Source organism: Engystomops pustulosus, chromosome 9 (assembly GCF_040894005.1).
Source record: "Engystomops pustulosus chromosome 9, aEngPut4.maternal, whole genome shotgun sequence".
Taxonomy (NCBI): Eukaryota; Metazoa; Chordata; class Amphibia; order Anura; family Leptodactylidae; genus Engystomops; species Engystomops pustulosus.
The window spans coordinates 3,876,373-3,897,336 of record NC_092419.1 but is presented as its reverse complement, the minus strand read 5'-3'; the positions used below and the strand labels follow the sequence as shown (position 1 = coordinate 3,897,336).

The following is a 20,964-nucleotide window of genomic DNA, read 5'->3' as shown; positions in this document are numbered from 1 at the left end:
TTGCTTACTGGCGCGCCACTCACCACATACGTCAAGAGGCCTGAGCCTCTTGATGTATCCGCCGCGACGAGGTGGGGCAAGGCCGCTATCATACGCCGGCGCCAGGTGATGCTGTTCCTGAAACTTTGCATCAGTAACAGCAAAAAGAGGTTGAAAAAATATGTAAATTAGCCGGAGGCGCTTAGACTAATGTCACATGAGCGGCTCTCGGCATCGCCAATTATTAATGCCCCGCACTGCTAGTCCCACCCGAGAAGCTAGGAAGCGGCCAGGGATGTCAGAGCCGAGGCTCGGAAATGGCAGGGTGTGAGCTCTCCCCTTGCTCCAGGACTAGCAGGGCAGGCGTGATTAATTAAAAGAACGGTGATGAGGTGACAGCTAATTTACATAATTTTTAAACCTCTTTTTCCTGTTGATGATGCTGTTTCTGCTCTTACTATGAACAGTTTCAAGAATGGAATCACCCGGTGGGCCTGTTATTGGAAGATGTCAAGGTAGATGTCCTTAAAGTACCATATATACTCGAGTATAAGCCTAGTTTTTCAGCAGAAAAAAATTTGCTAAAAAGCCAAACTCGGCTAATACTCAAGTAAAAAAATATATCAAAACTCACCTGTCCGGCTTCCCCCGCTGCTGGCTATACACTGGGGCAGGGGGCTGGCTATACACTGGGGCAGGGGGCTGGCTATATACTGGGGGGCAGGTGCCGGCTATATACTGGGGCAGGGGGCTGGCTATATACTGGGGGATATGGGCTGGCAGGCTATATACTGGGGGCAGGTGCTGGCTATATACTATGGTGCAGGGTCCGGCAGGCTATATACTGGGGGCAGGTGCTGGCTATATACTGGGGGATATGGGCTGGCAGGCTATATACTGGGGGCAGGTGCTGGCTATATACTATGGTGCAGGGTCCGGCAGGCTATATACTGGGGGCAGGTGCTGGCTATATACTGGGGGATATGGGCTGGCAGGCTATATACTGGGGGCAGGTGCTGGCTATATACTATGGTGCAGGGTCCGGCAGGCTATATACTGGGGGCAGGTGCTGGCTATATACTGGGGGATATGGGCTGGCAGGCTATATACTGGGGGCAGGTGCTGGCTATATACTATGGTGCAGGGTCCGGCAGGCTATATACTGGGGGCAGGTGCTGGCTATATACTGGGGGATATGGGCTGGCAGGCTATATACTGGGGGCAGGTGCTGGCTATATACTAGGGGATATGGGCTGGCAGGCTATATACGGGGGGGCAGGTGCTGGCTATATACTAGGGGATATGGGCTGGCAGGCTATATACGGGGGGGCAGGTGCTGGCTATGTACTATGGGGCAGGGTCCAGCAGGCTATATACTGGGGAGGCTGTGACCAATGCATTTCCCACCCTCGGCTTATACTCAAGTCAATAGGTTTTCCCAGGTTTTTGTGGTAAAATTAGGGGCCTTGGCTTATACTCGAGTATATACAGGTATGTCAGTATGAATTATGGTTATGTTTATTAAAACATTTTAGAAGCCACAAAAGACGTTGTCGGTATTGTTTTTTTATACTGTGCAGTCCAAAGCCATTTGTTTTTGTGTTGATTGTTATGGATACATATGAGTTGTTCCATCATTTTCCATCCCCTGCAGCTTTTCCCCTACCTAATGTTTTCACAACATTCTTTTCTTAAAAAGTAGCAACTGTAACAAGAAACAACCGTAATATACATTTTTGTAAACATGTTCACTGTTAATTTCACATCCGTCTCCAGGAAAGTTCTTATTTAGACAATAAAAAGAATAAGAATTAGAATAATTCCGTACATTTATGTGTGTTCCGATAACACCAATATTTTCCCAGAGTTGGGCAGCAACATTTTGAGAAGTTAAACGTGAAAAACAATGGGGGTCATTTACTAAGGGCCCCGATTCGCGTTTTCCCGACGTGTTACCCGAATATTTCCGATTTGCGCCGATTTCCCCTGTATTGCCCCGGGATTTTGCTGCACGCGACGGAAATGGGGGGGCGTGGCCGAACGAAAACCCGACGGATTCGGAAAAAACGCTGCATTTTTTAAAAAAAATTGGTCACACGGGCCATACTCACATGCACCACGATGAAGACGATGAACTCCGGGGCACCTCAGCGGACTTCGGCGCAGCAGCGCCACCCGGTGGACATCGGGTGCAGGACCTTCATGAATCGCCGGAAGACCCGAACGCTCGTCAGAGAAGCCGCCGCTGGAACACGAATGGACCGGGTAAGTAAATCTGCCCCAATGGCTTTGGATGTGGACACCTCGTGGCCTGAAATCACATGACTTACAATAAGTGATCAGTACATTGGGAAGAATAAAGAAAAAAAGTCTCATGGAGGAGACTAGAATTGTGGGGAAAATTTTTATTAAGATAATGAAGATGTTCTTGATCTGGTCGATCAAACGTATTCCACAATTGTTATACGTAGCCCTCTTATACGTATCTTGGGTTGTGTGTCTGAGCTGCAACTGTCTGAGAGTCATAGACTGGCAGTGCTGCGATTGCTGTAGCCAAGAAACTTATTGCTTTCCATTGGAAAGATACTGAACCCCCACAAGTTTCTGAATTTATTTCTAGGGTCAATCTCCTACTACGACCAGATAAGTTTGTTTACCAAAAGCGAAATTCCTTGAAAAAATTAGAGGCCATATGGGGCCCCTTGCTTGATGCACCAGGACTAGCCCCTTTAAGGGCGCGTTCACACGTTGCGTTTTGACCTGCGTTTTCATTGCGTTTGAAACGCATGTACAACAGCTGAGGAGGGGTGATTTGCCTAATTATATCACTGTTAACATTTCCGTTTACAAAACGCATCGTAAACGCCACGTTAACGCACGCGTTAACAACGTGTTAACGTACGCGTTTTGTTAACGTGTGCGTTAACATTGCGTTAACAAACGTAAATGGTAATTAGGCAAATTACCTCTCATCAGCTGTTCTAATGCGTTTCAAACGCAATGAAAACGCGACCAAAACGCAACGTGTGAACGCGCCCTAACTCTCACTAGAGACAGAATAATTAGTGGCATTGTAAGATGATTGCCATCATTATCACGCTATAGGACAGTACGGCGGATGAGATCTGTAAAGATCTATGACTCTCTGGCCATTGGTTACTGCTCTTACCCTAATATTGCTTGATTTATGTCTGTATATATTGCTGTTTGCTCTATGCTATACTGTGTCATATATGTAATCTACAAAAACTAAGGACATCCTGGATAGACTCCGTCGCGGAACTTACATTCTCAGAGGAAGATCATCTGTTGTGAACTATATATACAAACACGTGTTCTATATTGGAGAATAGACATTTCACCCATCAAGCAGGGGTAGGGGGGGGGGGGGCGGGAGAGAGGTTCGGGGTGTTTTTGGTGTAATGTACATGTTGTTCAAATGTAAAAAATGGAAGACTATTGTTCGGTTTTCACTAAAAACTTTATTTGATTAAAAAAAAAAAAAAAAGATAATGAAGATGGAAGAAGAAATATAAATAAACAAAATAGATGTTTCCATGGTTACAGACTACAAAACAACCCATTGTAGTCTGATCATGCATCCATGCACACTGACTTGTCTCTTTTTCTGTGTTTTACTGCCTTTGAGCCTGTGTTTTTTTTTGTTTTTTTTTTAAATTATTTTTATTAGTTTTATCATATAACAAGGTAACATGTATTCCAATGTTGTACAATGTCATATAAATCAGATAACAAGATTTTGTAGTTCCTGTGACATCTTTATATCTTCTTGTCCTCTTGTATGAATTGTATCGTACTTGACATATTTGATGATGACGACGATTGTAGGGATATCATATAGATATACATGTCCTTAACTTTTTAGGGCCTTATTTAGTCCCTTAACAAGAAAAAAAAGGGGATTGGGGGGGGGGGGGGGGTTTGAGGTCGGTCACTTTATAAAATCTGTGGCAGCAACAGCGGAAGTTCTGGTGAAAACCAAGTTTGGTCACTCAGAAAATGTGGACATCCCAGAGAAGACAAGTCCAGGTAGTCCAGTTGTAATTAAGGGCCTAATGTGACTTAAAGAGGACCTGTCACTGAAATTTTCGGCACTAGGAGATGTTACTAAAGTGCGCAGCTCCTAGTGCTTGATCAAACGCCGCAGTGTTAGAGTCATAGCGTTACCGGAAACCTCTGGTAACGCTATCAAACATTGCGGGGGGGGGGGGGGGTATAGTGTAATCTTCCCCGGACCGCCCCGCTCGCTCCATAGGCCGGCAGTGACTACCGCACGCTAGGCCGGCAATGACTACCGGCCCTAGAAACGCCCCAACCCCGCCCCATCATGAATACGCCGGACAGCTTTGTGAGCGGTCCGACAATTACATCCTACCCCGACGGAGGTTTCCGGTAACGCTATCACTCTAACACTGCGGCGTTTGATCAAGCACTAGGAGCTGCGCACTTTAGTAACATCTCCTAGTGCCGATAAATTGGGTGACAGGTCCTCTGTAAGCAATGGAGGCCGGGGGTGCACATTGAATACAGACACATGTGATGCTTCTGTTATCTGTAACAAAAATATATTTGTTGTTTTTGTTTTGTACTTTATTCTTTCCATTGTAGATTGATACTTTCTGCTCTTTATATATTGAAAACCTGAATAAATAAAGAATGTAAATAATATATAGGCAGTCTCCTACTTAAGGACACCCGACATACAGACGACCCCTAGTTACAGACCGACCCCTCTGCCCCCTGTGACCTCTCTGGATGTTACTATAGTCCCAGGCTGCACTGATCAGCTGTAAGGTGTCTGTAATGAAGCTTTATTCATAATCCTTGGTCCAATTACAGCGAAAAATTTTGAAAATCCAATTGTCACTGGGGCAAAAAAAAATTGTCTGGATCTACAATTATAAGATATACAGATCCGACTTACATACAAATTCAACTTAAGTACAAGGAACCTATCTTGTACATAACCCGGGGACTGCCTGTATATATGTATATTGGCAAAATATGGTCTCCACAAAAAATAAACTTCACTTCATTACTTCATGGGACAAATGTCAGGACTTTTCTCATATTTTATCTAATTATACAGAGATTATACAGAGATGTAGCGGCCACAGCAGTTTTTTCAGATACCATGGGAAAAAAACAAAATCTGAATAAAACACTCAGTACCTGAACACGAGCAGGTGACACAGGGGGGTCCATGCATCAAAATCCTCCAGGTAATGAAATATTCTTCCTTATATTGTTTCCATCATTACAACTCTAATCCCCGTGGCACATGCACGTGTTCTGTCTGTGGACCCATGTGCTCCTCAGATGCCACGGGCCGAGCGCTGGGCAGTGTAAGGGAGTCCTTGCATCATTCAGATGTGACAGCTGGTCGCTCTGTTGTCTGAGGCCGATGAGACCAGTGATTTCAGCAGTGAAGTATGTAGCAGTCTATATGATTTAGGCAAAAAAAAAAAGTCAGATTGGAATTAGACGCACTGCTCAGACGTATCCAGATGTTTATTGAAAGTTGTTATGGCGGATTCTTTGTACATGTTCAGGAGAGGCCCGGATGCCTTGCTTGAGAGCAAAAATATCACAGGTTATGAGGAAAAACACTTCTTAAAGGTTGGACTCGATGGACTTGATGAATTTTCATATACTATGAAAATTAGAGTGGACATCGTATTTCAGGAATGTACCTCTCCCCCCGTCAGGTCCAGATACCGATGATGCTGATGTTTATAGGTCTCTTATCTTCACCGACAAAATAAAGTATATTGGTATATAAAGGCAGTCCCCTACTTAAGAACACCTGACTTACAGACGACCCCTAGTTACAGACGGACCCCTCTGCCCCCTGTGACCTCTGGTGACCTCTCTGGATGTTACTATAGTTCCAGACTGCAATGATCAGCTGTAAGGTGTCTGTAATGAAGCTTAATTGATAATCCTTGTTCCCTTTACAGCAAAAAAAATTGTCACTGCGGCAAAAAAAATAATTTTTACAATTATAAAATATACAGTTTTGACTTGCATACAAATTCAACTTAAGAACAAACCAATGGACCCCATCTTGTACGTAACCAGGGGACTGCCTGTAGTGGTATTTCAGCATACAAATCAAAACCACATAAAGCGCCGGTTCGGCGCCTGCAATCCCCATATCACTACATACTCAGAAAACAAAACAAAAATCTACAGCATCAGCCCAAAACCAGGAGCGGAGATGACAGACTAAGGGACACTAAAGTGTCAGGCTTCAGGGGTAGTGAACCCACTGGACCACTGCGGATGATGATGTAAGCCGACACCTGGGAGCGGAGTTTTCACCAGAGCCGCCGCAAAGCTGGTATGACTTGCTGCGGCGTGGTACCACCAGGTTGATCCACAGGCGCGACTTAGTCCGCGGTGGTGGCCAAGGCAAAGTACAGAATCGTAAGGCAAACTCGTGGTCGGGGACAGACAGGCAGCACGGGATCAGAGTCAGGAACAGAAGCACAAAGATGCGGCAGGGGACACAGGAAGGGGCTGGCTACTTAACAGAATTGGCAGCCGGCCAGCGCCGAGACATGGCACCCATCACAAAAAGGAGAACCCCCTCCAAAGGAGAGAGGCCCTCCCCGTGCCCAGCCTCAGATACTCCAGAGAGCGCACCTTCACCAGGTCACCCAGAATGTTCCTAACCACTTCTTCCACCAGGGTAGGGTAAGCCAGAAGATGCCCATGCGGTGTGCGGAGATCCTTCACTTGCCCTCCTGTCTCCCATTCCTGGAAGAAAGGCCGAAACCATCCCCTACAGGAGTATACCCACGGAGGAGCCCATCCCCTGCAGGAGTATACCCACGGAGGAGCCCATCCCCTACAGGAGTATATCCACGGAGGAGCCCATCCCCTGCAGGAGTATACCCACGGAGGAGCCCATCCCCTGCAGGAGTATACCCACGGAGGAGCCCATCCCCTACAGGAGTATACCCACGGAGGAGCCCATCCCCTGCAGAAGTATACCCACGGAGGAGCCCATCCCCTACAGGAGTATACCCACGGAGGAGCCCATCCCCTGCAGAAGTATACCCACGGAGGAGCCCTCTCTTTCCAGAGGTTTGCTACATTGATCTTAAGAAAGGTATTCACTAGGAACACCACAGGGTTGACCATACACAACCCTCCTTGTCTCCTCGTGCGGTGAGTAACCTCCCTCTTGATAAGGTTCAGCCTATTCCCCCATAACAGCTGGAAGAACAGACTGTAGACCCGAGTCCAGAGGGGTTCCGGCGCTATGGGCCACCAGTTCTCAATACGAGATCGGTCCTTACCCTTTGACAGGATGATCAGGGCAGACCTCCTCATTGACTTCGGCAGAGCGCCCGAGGAAAGACACTCATTGAATACCTCAGTCAAGAGGGGAACCAAAGCGTCCTTAAAGGTCTTATAAAACTCAGATGTTAAGCCATCCGGACCTGGCGATTTCGCCCGGCTGACTTCCTCTTCACTGATCATCTCTGTCAAAACATCAAGAGAAGGGTCTACTCCTGGCTCAGGGACAGTTTCAGCCAGGAAAGCCAACATCACATCCCGATCTAGATCCTTCCTGCCCAAGAGGTGCGAGTAGAAGGATCTGACGACCTCCAGAATCCCTGATCTGGACCTTTTCAGGGATCCCGTACTGTCAACCAGTCCTGTGACAACTTTACCATTCACTGACATCTTGCAGTTTCTGTAAGGGTCGGGCGAGCGGTATTTCCCGTAATCCCTCTCTAAAACCAAAGATGCGTGTCTATCGTACTGACACCTCTTCAGCAAGGATTTCACTCTGGAGATGTCCTCACGACTACCTCCAGTCGAGACGAGATCCTGGAGTTTCCTCCTCAGGCCCTGATACAGGCGGTACCTGTCCAGGCTCCTGAGGCTCGAGAGCTGGTGGAAGAATCTCGCCACCCTTTTCTTTAGCATCTCCCACCACTCTGACTTACTGCTACTAATGTCTACAGGACCGGTGTTCTTCTGGCCCTACTCTTCTTTATACATAGAGTATATTAGATACATACACCTGCCTACAGGTGCACATTCATATACTGATTCTTGTTACAGATGTTGTGGACCCTCAGAACCACTCCTCAGTGACACACTGGGCTCTCAAAGTGCCTTCAGTTGTACACCCTCAAGGGACAGAACAGACAGATTTCCTCAAGGGTTTCCTCAAGGAGTTGGCAGATTTAAGACGTCAAGTGACAAGGGAGTTGGAGGCCACCAGGGGAGAAGTGCACAAAGGGGCTGAGGTGGTGAGGTCAGTCATTGCAGGAGGGTGCGCTGAGGTTACTCATCTTGGCTTGACCCTACAGCCCCTTGGGTTTTCACTGCTGACAATCTAGTCTCCCAGGCATCAACGTGTGAGCCTTTGACTCAGCAGGACATGCCATCTGTGGGAACTACAGGTGGTCCCCTACTTAAGGACACCCGACTTACAGACGACCCATTAAAGACGGACTCCTCTGCCCACTGTGATCTCTGAGGAAGCTCTCTGGATGCTTTAATTTAGTCCTAGATTGCAATAATCAGCTGTAAAGTGTCTGTAATAAAGATTTATGGATAATCCTTGGTCCAATTACAGCAAAAAATTTTGAAAATCCAATTGTCACCGGGGCAAAATAACATTTTGTCTGGATCTATAATTATAAAGTATACAGTTTCGACTTACATACAAAGAACAAACCTATGGACCCTATCTTGTACGTAACCCGGGGACTGCCTGTAGTCAAAAAAGAAGACCTCACTGAAGGTGACAAGCCTTGTGTATATCAAGATGAGACCATTGTATCATTACAAGACGATAAACCAGCCACAGAGTCCTTTTTCCTGCCTCATGGCGATTCATCTAAAGTATCATCTACAAGGCCTTTCCAGTAGACAACTTCTTCAGGGACTCCTGACGTTCAAGTAGATGCTCCTGACACTGTTCAGTTGACAATAGTGAAGTCACCTCTGATGTCTACCATACCATCCTCCTCTTCTGATCAGGTAGCAGGCACCACGTAAGGATCTTCCCAGGAGCCTTCTTCTCCAGCCATCTTTTAGAATATCACAGAAAGTTATTACCCCTCTGAGACTATTTCCTTCAGTGTTCCTCCTGCCTCAACATCTGCACTCTCCTATAATCCAGATCAATCCATCATGATGCCTCAAGTGGAGATCATGTGCCCAACTTTCTAAAAAAAAAAGAAATCAGTCTACTAGTCAGTTTCTAGAAAATTCCGGAGCCCAGGTGGCAGAAGATAAACATGTCTTACCTCCAGTACGAGGCAGTCCTGTGACAGATTTATCACCACCATTTGTAACACTACCAGAATCCTTCATCGATGGTTCATCTCTGATGTCGGTGGACCGGACCATAGACCATGAAGGGGACTCTTTGAAGTGGGGCACTTGAGAGGGCTATTTTGTGGCCATTATCAGGTGCCGCAGATTCCTCGGTGCTCACTTGTTTGGGTTTAAACTTTTGTTTGACCCTTTTTAACTGTTTTTAATCATTTGATTGTCCGATGCTTGTAATTTGTGTATTGGTAAAGTTACTATTTTTGCTTTATGACACATGACTGTCTTGTATTCTTGTTTCTGATTATCATGTGTCTAGCATATGAGAAAAGATTAATAATTTTTTGTTCTTTCTTATGTCTTTCTTTCCTTGTGAACTGGAAATGTCTTCCCTTCCCTTGTGAAGACTGGAGTATGACAATAGTAGCAACATACACAGAACTGGCTCCACCTATAGGAGCAGAGAGGAGACTTAAAGGGGTATTCCCACTAAATATACTCAATTCATAGCAAAATTGACATTTCATTTTTCATAAGCATTCCGTTAGTTTTAGCACCCAATATGTACCTTATATGTACCGGGTACCTCATTGTCCGGATTGGTAGTGATGGACCAACTGAACCACTGATGAAGTGAGCCTGGGTGCAGAGTCTTAGTGGCACCCGGAGCCCACCACAAAGCAGGTTGGACTTGCTGCAGCGTGGTACCACCAGGACGCTCCACAGGCTCAACTTGCTCGCAGTAGTGGCCAAGGTGAGGTACAGGGATGACAAACTGAGTCAGAGATGAAGTCAAGCAGGAGGTCAAGACAGGCGGCACAGAAACGGAGTAGACGGAGCAGAGAATCGAGGTCAGGATACGGAGTGGAGGTCACAACGGATAAAACATAAGAGTCTCCATAATAACACTTTCTCTAAGGCAACTGGCCACAAAGATTCGGCAGGAGTCATAGGAAGCGGCCGACTATACAACAGGGCAACGGCCGGCGCCAATTAGCGGTGCGCTGGGCCTTTAAACTTCAGCCGATGTGCGCTGCACTAGGGGGCGAGGACGTGTACGCCGGATCACAGGCGCCGTTGCTGGAGCGGTGATGGGTGAGTAAGTCTGCAGCCACCACGAAGAGGCACCCGTGACCCTCATCTTGTACAATCTACCACCAACTACGTATAGAAGTGAGTAGGTTGGGGGGTAAAACCTGCGGTACAGATTACTGGGGTATCCTGGTGCTGCACCTATAAAAGCAGCCAAAGAGCTGGAGGAGGGGGTGAAGGGTGAAGGGACCTCTTTAAATGGATGTTTTTATAAAAAAAAATTTTCAAACTTCTTTTTATTTATTTTTTTAAACTTCTTTATAAAATTTTTCAATTCTATATTTTAGACGTCACTTGTGTCAGCAGGAGAAGACTTGAGTATAACAGGGACATAAGGAGTGTGAGCTGCTAATCCGCTGCCTGCTGACGGTGGATGTCTCCAGATTAGACATCGCACAGTCTCCCGGCTCCTTTCTGTTTTTGTTAGTAGTTCTGGTCTAGATCCCTTGGTTTTTTTCGGCTTTCTACATCCGGCCTCTATTCCTGTCCCTGTTTCTTCTATTTCTTTACAATATTGAGCCGTAACTTCTTCTGACTACTATTAGTTTTTGGTTTTGATGCTCCTTATATACATCAAAGGATCCACTTTATCTTCTGCTTTGCTATTTTTCTTTTATCCCTTTAAGGGCTGTACCACGAACTCTCTGGACACGTGCGATGGACACCAATAACAGTGACACTGAGGACCCTTCTGCCTCCCTCCTCCCTACACCACCTCCAGATGATGATGATGATGATGATTATACTGAAGATGCCTTTGAGATTCTTGCAAGGGTGACACCCTCTCCGGAAAATGTCCCCTGGGAGCAGCGCACCACGAAGATGAAAATTGTACATTGGGCCGACAGAATTTTTCTGACACTTCTTGCCATCTTCCTCTTGATTCTAGTAGGTGAGGTGTCCTACATCCTGTACAACATCGTTCCCTGGGCACCAATGTTCCGGGCACTGAAAGATCGTCTTCTAATGCAGGAGGAGGGAGAAGAAGACCTGGAACTCTAAGGTGAGAAGAGACACAAAATGTGACCATTACCAGCGGATAAGTAATGTTATTTTTATTAAAAGTGGATAGAGTCAAGCTATAATATTCCATTACAATACTGCCCCCTATGTGCAAGAATATAACTACTATAATACTGCCCCCTATGTACAGGATATAACTACTATAATACTGCCCCCTATGTACAAGAATAAAACTACTATAATACTGCCCCCTATGTACAAGAATAAAACTACTATAATACTGCCCCCTATGTACAAGAATATAACTACTATAATACTGCCCCCTATGTACAGGAATATAACTGCTATAATACTGCCCCCTATGTACAGGAATATAACTACTATAATACTGCCCCCTATGTACAGGAATATAACTACTATAATACTGCCCCCTATGTACAAGAATATAACTACTATAATACTGCCCCCTATGTACAGGAATATAACTACTATAATACTGCCCCTATGTACAGGAATATAACTACTATAATACTGCCCCCTATGTACAAGAATATAACTACTATAATACTGCCCCCTATGTACAGGAATATAACTACTATAATACTGCCCCCTATGTACAAGAATATAACTACTATAATACTGCCCCCTATGTACAAGAATATAACTACTATAATACTGCCCCCTATGTACATGGATATAACTACTATAATACTGCCCCCTATGTACAAGAATATAACTACTACAATACTGCCCCCTATGTACAAGAATATAACTACTATAATACTGCCCCCTATGTACAGGAATATAACTACTATAATACTGCCCCCTATGTACAAGAATATAACTACTATAATACTGCCCCCTATGTACAGGAATATAACTACTATAATACTGCCCCCTATGTACAAGAATATAACTACTATAATACTGCCCCCTATGTACAGGAATATAACTACTATAATACTGCCCCCTATGTACCGGAATATAACTACTATAATACTGCCCCCTATGTACAGGAATATGACTACTATAATACTGCCCCCTATGTACAGGAATATAACTACTATAATACTGCTCCCTTTGTACAAGAATATAACTACTATAATACTGCCCCCTATGTACAGGAATATAACTACTATAATACTGCCCCCTATGTACAGGAATATAACTACTATAATACTGCCCCCTATGTACAAGACTATAACTACTATAATACTGCCCCCTATGTACAGGAATATAAATACTATAATACTGCCCCCTATGTACAGGAATATAACTACTATAATACTGCCCCCTATGTACAGGAATATAACTACTATAATACTGCCCCCTATGTACAAGAATATAACTACTATAATACTGCCCCTATGCACAAGAATATAACTACTATAATACTGCCCCCTATGTACAGTAATATAACTACTATAATACTGCCCCTATATACAGGAATATAACTACTATAATACTGCTCCCTATGTACAGGAATATAACTACTATAATACTGCCCCCTATGTACAGGAATATAACTACTATAATACTGCCCCCTATGTACAGGAATATAACTACTATAATACTGCCCCCTATGTACAGGAATATAACTACTATAATACTGCCCCCTATGTACAGGAATATAACTACTATAATACTGCCCCCTATGTACAAGAATATAACTACTATAATACTGCCCCCTATGTACAAGAATATAACTACTATAATACTGCCCCCTATGTACAGGAATATAACTACTATAATACTGCCCCCTGTGTACAGGAATATAACTACTATAATACTGCCCCTATGTACAGGAATATAACTACTATAATACTGCCCCCTGTGTACAAGAATATAACTACTATAATACTGCCCCCTATGTACAGGAATATGACTACTATAATACTGCCCCCTATGTACAGGAATATAACTACTATAATACTGCTCCCTTTGTACAAGAATATAACTACTATAATACTGCCCCCTATGTACAGGAATATAACTACTATAATACTGCCCCCTATGTACAGGAATATAACTACTATAATACTGCCCCCTATGTACAAGACTATAACTACTATAATACTGCCCCCTATGTACAGGAATATAAATACTATAATAATGCCCCCTATGTACAGGAATATAACTACTATAACACTGCCCCCTATGTACAAGAATATAACTACTATAATACTGCCCCCTATGTACAGGAATATACCTACTATAATACTGCCCCCTATGTACAGGAATATAACTACTATAATACTGCCCCCTATGTACAGGAATATAACTGCTATAATACTGCCCCCTATGTACAGGAATATAACTACTATAATACTGCCCCCTATGTACAGGAATATAACTACTATAATACTGCCCCTTATGTACAAGAATATAACTACTATAATACTGACCCCTATGTACAGGAATATAACTACTATAATACTGCCTCCTATGTACAAGAATATAACTACTATAATACTGCCCCTATGTACAGGAATGTAACTACTATAATACTGCCCCCTGTGTACAGGAATATAACTACTATAATACTGCCCCCTATGTACAGGAATATAACTACTATAATACTGCCCCCTATGTACAAGAATATAACTACTATAATACTGCCCCTATGTACAGGAATATAACTACTATAATACTGCCCCCTATGTACAAGAATATAACTACTATAATACTGCCCCTATGTACAGGAATATAACTACTATAATACTGCCCCCTATGTACAGGAATATAACTACTATAATACTGCCCCCTATGTACAGGAATATAACTACTATAATACTGCTCCCTATGTACAGGAATATAACTACTATAATACTGCCCCCTATGTACAGGAATATAACTACTATAATACTGCCCCCTATGTACAGGAATATAACTACTATAATACTGCCCCCTATGTACAGGAATATAACTACTATAATACTGCCCCCTATGTACAGGGATATAACTACTATAATACTGCCCCCTATGTACAAGGATATAACTACTATAATACTGCCCCCTATGTACAGGAATATAACTACTATAATACTGCCCCCTATGTACAGGAATATAACTACTATAATACTGCCCCCTATGTACAGGAATATAACTACTATAATACTGCCCCCTAAGTACAAGGATATAACTACTATAATACTGCCCCCTATGTACAGGAATATAACTACTATAATACTGCCCCCTATGTACAAGGATATAACTACTATAATACTGCCCCCTATGTACAGGAATATAACTACTATAATACTGCCCCCTATGTACAGGAATATAACTACTATAATACTGCCCCCTATGTACAGGAATATAACTACTATAATACTGCCCCCTAAGTACAAGGATATAACTACTATAATACTGCCCCTATGTACAGGAATATAACTACTATAATACTGCCCCCTATGTACAAGAATATAACTACTATAATACTGCCCCCTATGTACAAGAATATAACTACTATAATACTGCTCCCTATGTACAGGAATATAACTACTATAATACTGCCCCCTATGTACAGGAATATAACTGCTATAATGTAGAGAAAAAGTGAATAGACCCCTTTGGCACCAGCTCAGTAAAAAATGTTGATCCTTTGTTTATTAGTCCATAAGAATATTAAAAAAAATACAAACAATCCATTAAAACGTGTGCACAGACATTTATATAGCATACACACATATACCGCAGCGCTGCACAGAGTTTGTCAGATCAGTCCCTGTCCCCACAGGGCTCACAATCCAATCAACTTACCAGTATGTTTTTAGAGTGTGGGAGGAAACCGGAGGACCCGGAGGAAACCCACGCACACACGGCGAGAACAGACATTAGAGGTGGTGATGGTCCTTATTCCTACCTCGTCTGCTCAAGGCAAGAGCACCAACATGTATAGTAGCGAGGGGAAGTGTGACACTACTGCAGCAGGACACATGATTAGGAGGCAGATGGTGATTGGACAGACACATCGGAGGAGGAGTCAGAACGGAATATATGAAAAGAAAGTCAATAGACGTACGTTACATTGTTTCTGGTATTGAGTCCCTGTGGACGTCTCGTTTCTCGTGTAAGCACCTCCTTCACCTCTGCAATATTACATTTTTCAGTCCGATCTCCTCCCCGTTTGTCAGATGTAATATAATGAATAGCAATAACTCGCATACGTGACACAGACCCAGAGTGGGAGCCCGAAATGAATGGAAGCTCCTGCAATGCCGCAGGCACTGGTTATATTTTTGGGGCTACCCCTGTAATGTGCCCCCCGCTATGCGCTACATCCCACACACTGGAGGCGGCATTCAGTGCACTCCATAAGATACATCACACGATTCGTGTGTCTCCTGATACTAAGAGCCTCGGATCCTGTGGGATGTTAAAGGGAACCTACCTATACAGGTAGATTGGGTGGTAGGTGGATGTGAGGGACGTGAGGAGAGACCTTTTTAGAGCTAATCCTCACGTCCCGCTATCTTTTGGGAAACTTTATTCCACTAATGTAAATTCTGTTATGCGGCTACTGGGGCGTGGAGTACCCGGGCACGAGGCTACACAGCGCGGCTACTCCACGCCCCGTAGTCACGTTACTCCTCCTACCCTGTTGTGTACGGCGCACAGCTCCTCGTAGCTGCGCGCCCTAGTCCGACATGCTAGTGTTCTGCGCATGCGCAGAACTCCTGCTTGTCGCTCCTCGTAGCTGCGCGCCGCACACAACAGGGTAGGAGGAGTAACGTGGCTACTGGGGCGTGGAGTAGCCGCGCTGTGTAGCCTCGTGCCCGGGTACTCCACGCCCCAGTAGCCGCATAACAGAATTTACATATTAGTGGAATAAAGTTTCCCAAAAGTTAGCGGGGACGTGAGGATTAGCTCTAAAAAAGAGCTCTCCTCACGTCCCTCACATCCACCTACCACCCGATCTACCTGCATAGGTAGAATCGTGGTGGTAGGTTCCCTTTAAGTTTGTGTTTGTAAATATTGCACCTACTCCCATCCCAGCAATAGCCGCCCTTATGTGTGAGCACCCAGTGCCGCCATCTTGGGATGGGAAACTATTAGGGGACAGTAAATATTCCAGGGCTGTGGCCTCGGTAGATACAGTAATAATCCCTCCTTTAGGATTTCTTCCCAGGTGTCATCACGGCTCAGAATGGGAAGATGTTTCCTTATAATATCAGATATCTGGTCACACTGATTGTTACACTGGGTCCCAAAATATGGAGCGCAGCACTACACCGGCGCGGAGGACACCACACGAGGGCTTCATATGTCTTATAACTACTATAATACTGAAGTATTAGTGTATGACTGCTAGATGGAGAGCAGGGGCTACAATTAGGCAATGGTGTAAATCATAGGTCCGCAGTAAAGGCCTCTAGTGACATACTGTTTTTTTCGGACTATAATGCGCACAAAAAATCCTTAGAATTTCTCTGAAATCAAAGGTGCGCCTTATATATGAACCTTACTTACAGACAACAGCTGCCTTGCACTGTGCACAGGTCTGCCACCTGCTGGTCATTCATCCTTATAATCAGGTGTGCCTTATAGTCCGGTGCACCTTATATATGAACCGTACTTACAGACAACAGCTGCCTTGTACTGTTCACAGGTCTGCCCCCTGCCTGCTAGTCATTCATCCATATAATAAGGTGCGCCTTATAATCCGGAGCACCTTATATATGAACCGTACTTACAGACAACAGCTGCCTTGAACTGTGCACAGGTCTGCCACCTGCTGGTCATTCATCCTTATAATCAGGTGCGCCTTATAATCCGGTGCGCCTTATATATGAACCGTACTTACAGACAACAGCTGCCTGACACTGTGCACAGGTCTGCCCCCTGCTGGTCATTCATCCTTATAATCAGGTGCGCCTTATAATCCGGTGCGCCTTATATATGAACCGTACTTACAGACAACAGCTGCCTTGCACTGTGCACAGGTCTGCCACCTGCTGGTCATTCATCCATATAATCAGGTGCGCCTTATAATCCGGTGCACCTTATATATGAACCGTACTTACAGACAACAGCTGCCTGGCACTGTGTACAGGTCTGCCACCTGCTGGTCATTCATCCTTATAATCAGGTGCGCCTTATAATCCGGTGCGCCTTATATATGAACCGTACTTACAGACAACAGCTGCCTGACACTGTGCACAGGTCTGCCCCCTGCTGGTCATTCATCCTTATAATCAGGTGCGCCTTATAATCCGGTGCGCCTTATATATGAACCGTACTTACAGACAACAGCTGCCTTGCACTGTGCACAGGTCTGCCACCTGCTGGTCATTCATCCATATAATCAGGTGCGCCTTATAATCCGGTGCACCTTATATATGAACCGTACTTACAGACAACAGCTGCCTGGCACTGTGTACAGGTCTGCCACCTGCTGGTCATTCATCCTTATAATCAGGTGCGCCTTATAATCCGGTGCGCCTTATATATGAACCGTACTTACAGACAACAGCTGCCTGGCACTGTGCACAGGTCTGCCAGCTGCTGGTCATTCATCCTTATAATCAGGTGCGCCTTATAATCCGGTGCGCCTTATATATGAACCGTACTTACAGACAACAGCTGCCTGGCACTGTGCACAGGTCTGCCACCTGCTGGTCATTCATCCTTATAATCAGGTGCGTCTTATAGTCCAGTGCGTCTTATAGTCCAGTGCGCCTTATATATGAACCTAGACATTTTACCAAGCATTTATAGATGGTGCGCCTTATACTCTGGTGCGCCTTATAGTCCACAAAATACTGTATAGTTATCATGGTGACATATTATGCAGGACATTACATTACACTGCTGTGAGCCCCATATAAATGCTTCCTAAACACTGACGTGCCCCCCTAATACTGTGTAATGTCACGCGTCATAGAAGAGGAGGTTAATATGAATGTGCACAGAGAGGATCATGTCAGACTTCTCCAGTCCGAAGGGAAAATTCCAGTTATTCTCCAGGTTAATTACTGATAATAATGAGCTATTAATAATGATCAGGGATGACCCCGCCTCTTTTACTAAGCCACACCCTTTGTGTGATGTGGGCGCTCTACTTGCCGGTCCCATCCAGAGAAATGGGGCATATAATCACATATCACACATGTGACCGCCGGGCGGACTTGGCGCTCACGATATTTTGCCCCTCTCAGGGATTCCAGGAGGTTTCACTTTTTTGGGGGTCTTCTGCTCACTGTGGGAGAGGAATTGATACTAAATATTCAATGTATAGGGGGGCAAATTCTAGATCCGATTCCTGTAGAATAAGTGGGGAGCCAGGGAGGAGGATCGACTAATGTGACTCCATATTATGGTGGATGAGAAGCCACGTATAGTGTGCGGTAGCCGGAAGCCACGTGAATGAGTTTTTCTGTTATCGGGCTGGTAGCGCAGCCTTTTTCTCGTTAGCTGTAATACCGAAGTCTACCTGTGGATGTGTGCGGCGCTGTAACCTCTTCTATCCGTCTACAGGAAACGTATCGCAAAGAAACCATTTTGGAAGATCTGGGACAGGACCTGGGACTCCGGCTCCTCCGTCTGAGATCTCCGAGCACCGGACATCATTACTTGAAGCTATAAAGACGTATACACAGTGCGGCTGCTATTAGTGATATATATTATTGACTACTTGAATATTCTTTACCATAAAAAGACCTGATAATAAATACTCCAATCCCACATGGCACCTGGAGGTCTGTGCTGTGCCAGAAGGGAGCGGAAAGTATTCAGACCCCTTCAAATGTTTCACTCTTTTTTTCATTACAGCCAATTGGCAAGATCAAAAAGTTCTTTTTTTTGTCCATTAATGTGCCCTCCCCCCCCAGTAATGTGCCCTCTACCCCTCCCAGTTATGTGCCCTCTGCCCTCTACCCCCCAGTAATGTGCCCTCTACCCCTTCCAGTTTTGTGCCCTCTGCCTCCCAGTAATGTGTAGTCTGCCCTCCTAGTAATGTGTCCTCTGTCCCCCAGTAATGTGCACTCTGCACTCAGAGGGCACATTACTGGGGGTGCAGAGTGCACATTACTAGGAGGGCAGACTGCACATTACTGGGGGGTAGAGGGCACATTACTGGGAGGCAGAGGGCACATTACTGGGGGGAGGGCAGAGGGCACATTACTGGGAGGGGCAGAGGGCACATTACTGGGGGGGTAGATGGCTCTTTACGGGGGGGGGGGGTAGAGTGCACATTACTGGGGGGCAGAGAGCACATTACTGGGGGGCAGAGAGCACAGTACTGGGGGGACAGAGGACACATTACTGGGGGGGGCAGAGTGCACATTACTGGGGGGGCAGAGGGCACATTACTGGGGGGACAGAGTGCACATTACTGGGGGGCATAGTGCACATTACTGAGGAGCAGAGTTCACATTATTGGGGGGGGCAGAGTGCACATTACTGGGGAGGCAGAGAGCACATTACCGGGGGGGGGGGGGGGCAGAGTGCACATTACTGAGGAGCAGAGTGCACATTACTGGGGGGCAGAGTGCACATTACTGGGGAGCAGAGTGCACATTACTGGGGGGCAGAGTGCACATTACTGGGGAGCAGAGTGCACATTACTGGGGGGGCAGAGGACACATTACTGGGGAGCAGAGTGCACATTACTTGGGAGCAGAGTGCACATTACTTGGGAGCAGAGTGCACATTACTTGGGAGCAGAGTGCACATTACTGGGGAGCAGAGTGCACATTACTGGGGGGGAAGAGTGCACATTACTTGGGGGCAGAGTGCACATTACTGGGGAGCAGAGTGCACATTACTGGGGGGCAGAGGGCACATTACTGGGGGGGCAGAGGGCACATTACTGTGGGGGGGGCAGAGGGCACATCACTGGGAGCCAGAGGCACATTACTGGGGGGCAGAGGGCACATTACTGGGGGGGGGGGTAGATGGCACATTACCGGGGGGGCAGAGTGCAGATTACTGGGGAGCAGAGTGCACATTACTGGGGAGCAGAGTGCACATTACTGGGGGGGCAGAGGGCACATTACTGGAAGGCAGAGGGCACATTACTGGGGAGCAGAGTGCACATTACTGGGGAGCAGAGTGCACATTACTGAGGAGCAGAGTGCACATTACTGGGGGGCAGAGTGCACATTACTGGGGAGCAGAGTGCACATTACTGGGGGGGCAGAGGGCACATTACTGGGGGGGCAGAGTGCAGATTACTGGGGAGCAGAGAGCACATTACTGGGGAGCAGAGTGCACATTACTGGGGGGGTAGATGGCACATTACTGGGGGGGCAGAGTGCAGATTACTGGGGAGCAGAGAGCACATTACTGGGGAGCAGAGAGCACATTACTGGGAGGCAGAGAGCACATTACTGGGGGGACAGAGGACACATTACTGGGGAAGTAGATGGCAAATTTCTGGGGGGCAGAGTGCACAATACTTGGGAGCATAGTGCACATTACTTGGGAGCAGAGTGCACATTACTGGGCAGTAGAGTGCACATTACTGGAGGGCAGAGTGCACATTACTTGAGGGCAGAGTGCACATTACTGGGGAGCAGAGTGCACATCACTGGGGGGGAAGAGTGCACATTACTGGGGAGCAAAGGGCACATTACTGGAGGGCAGAGTGCACATTACTGGGGA

At 45.6% G+C, this 20,964-nt stretch overlaps 1 protein-coding gene and 1 long non-coding RNA gene across 2 annotated transcripts in view; both read left to right on the top strand.

The window, feature by feature from the left end:
- The window catches only part of RPS18 (ribosomal protein S18), a 148,605-nt gene that overhangs the window by 53,351 nt on the left and 74,290 nt on the right, over window positions 1–20,964 (top strand). The gene's annotated exons all lie outside the window — the stretch shown is intronic.
- On the top strand, window positions 10,687–19,096 carry LOC140078058 (uncharacterized). The gene is made up of 2 exons (XR_011849887.1): window positions 10,687–11,398; window positions 18,838–19,096. It is a non-coding gene; the product is annotated as an uncharacterized lncRNA (long non-coding RNA).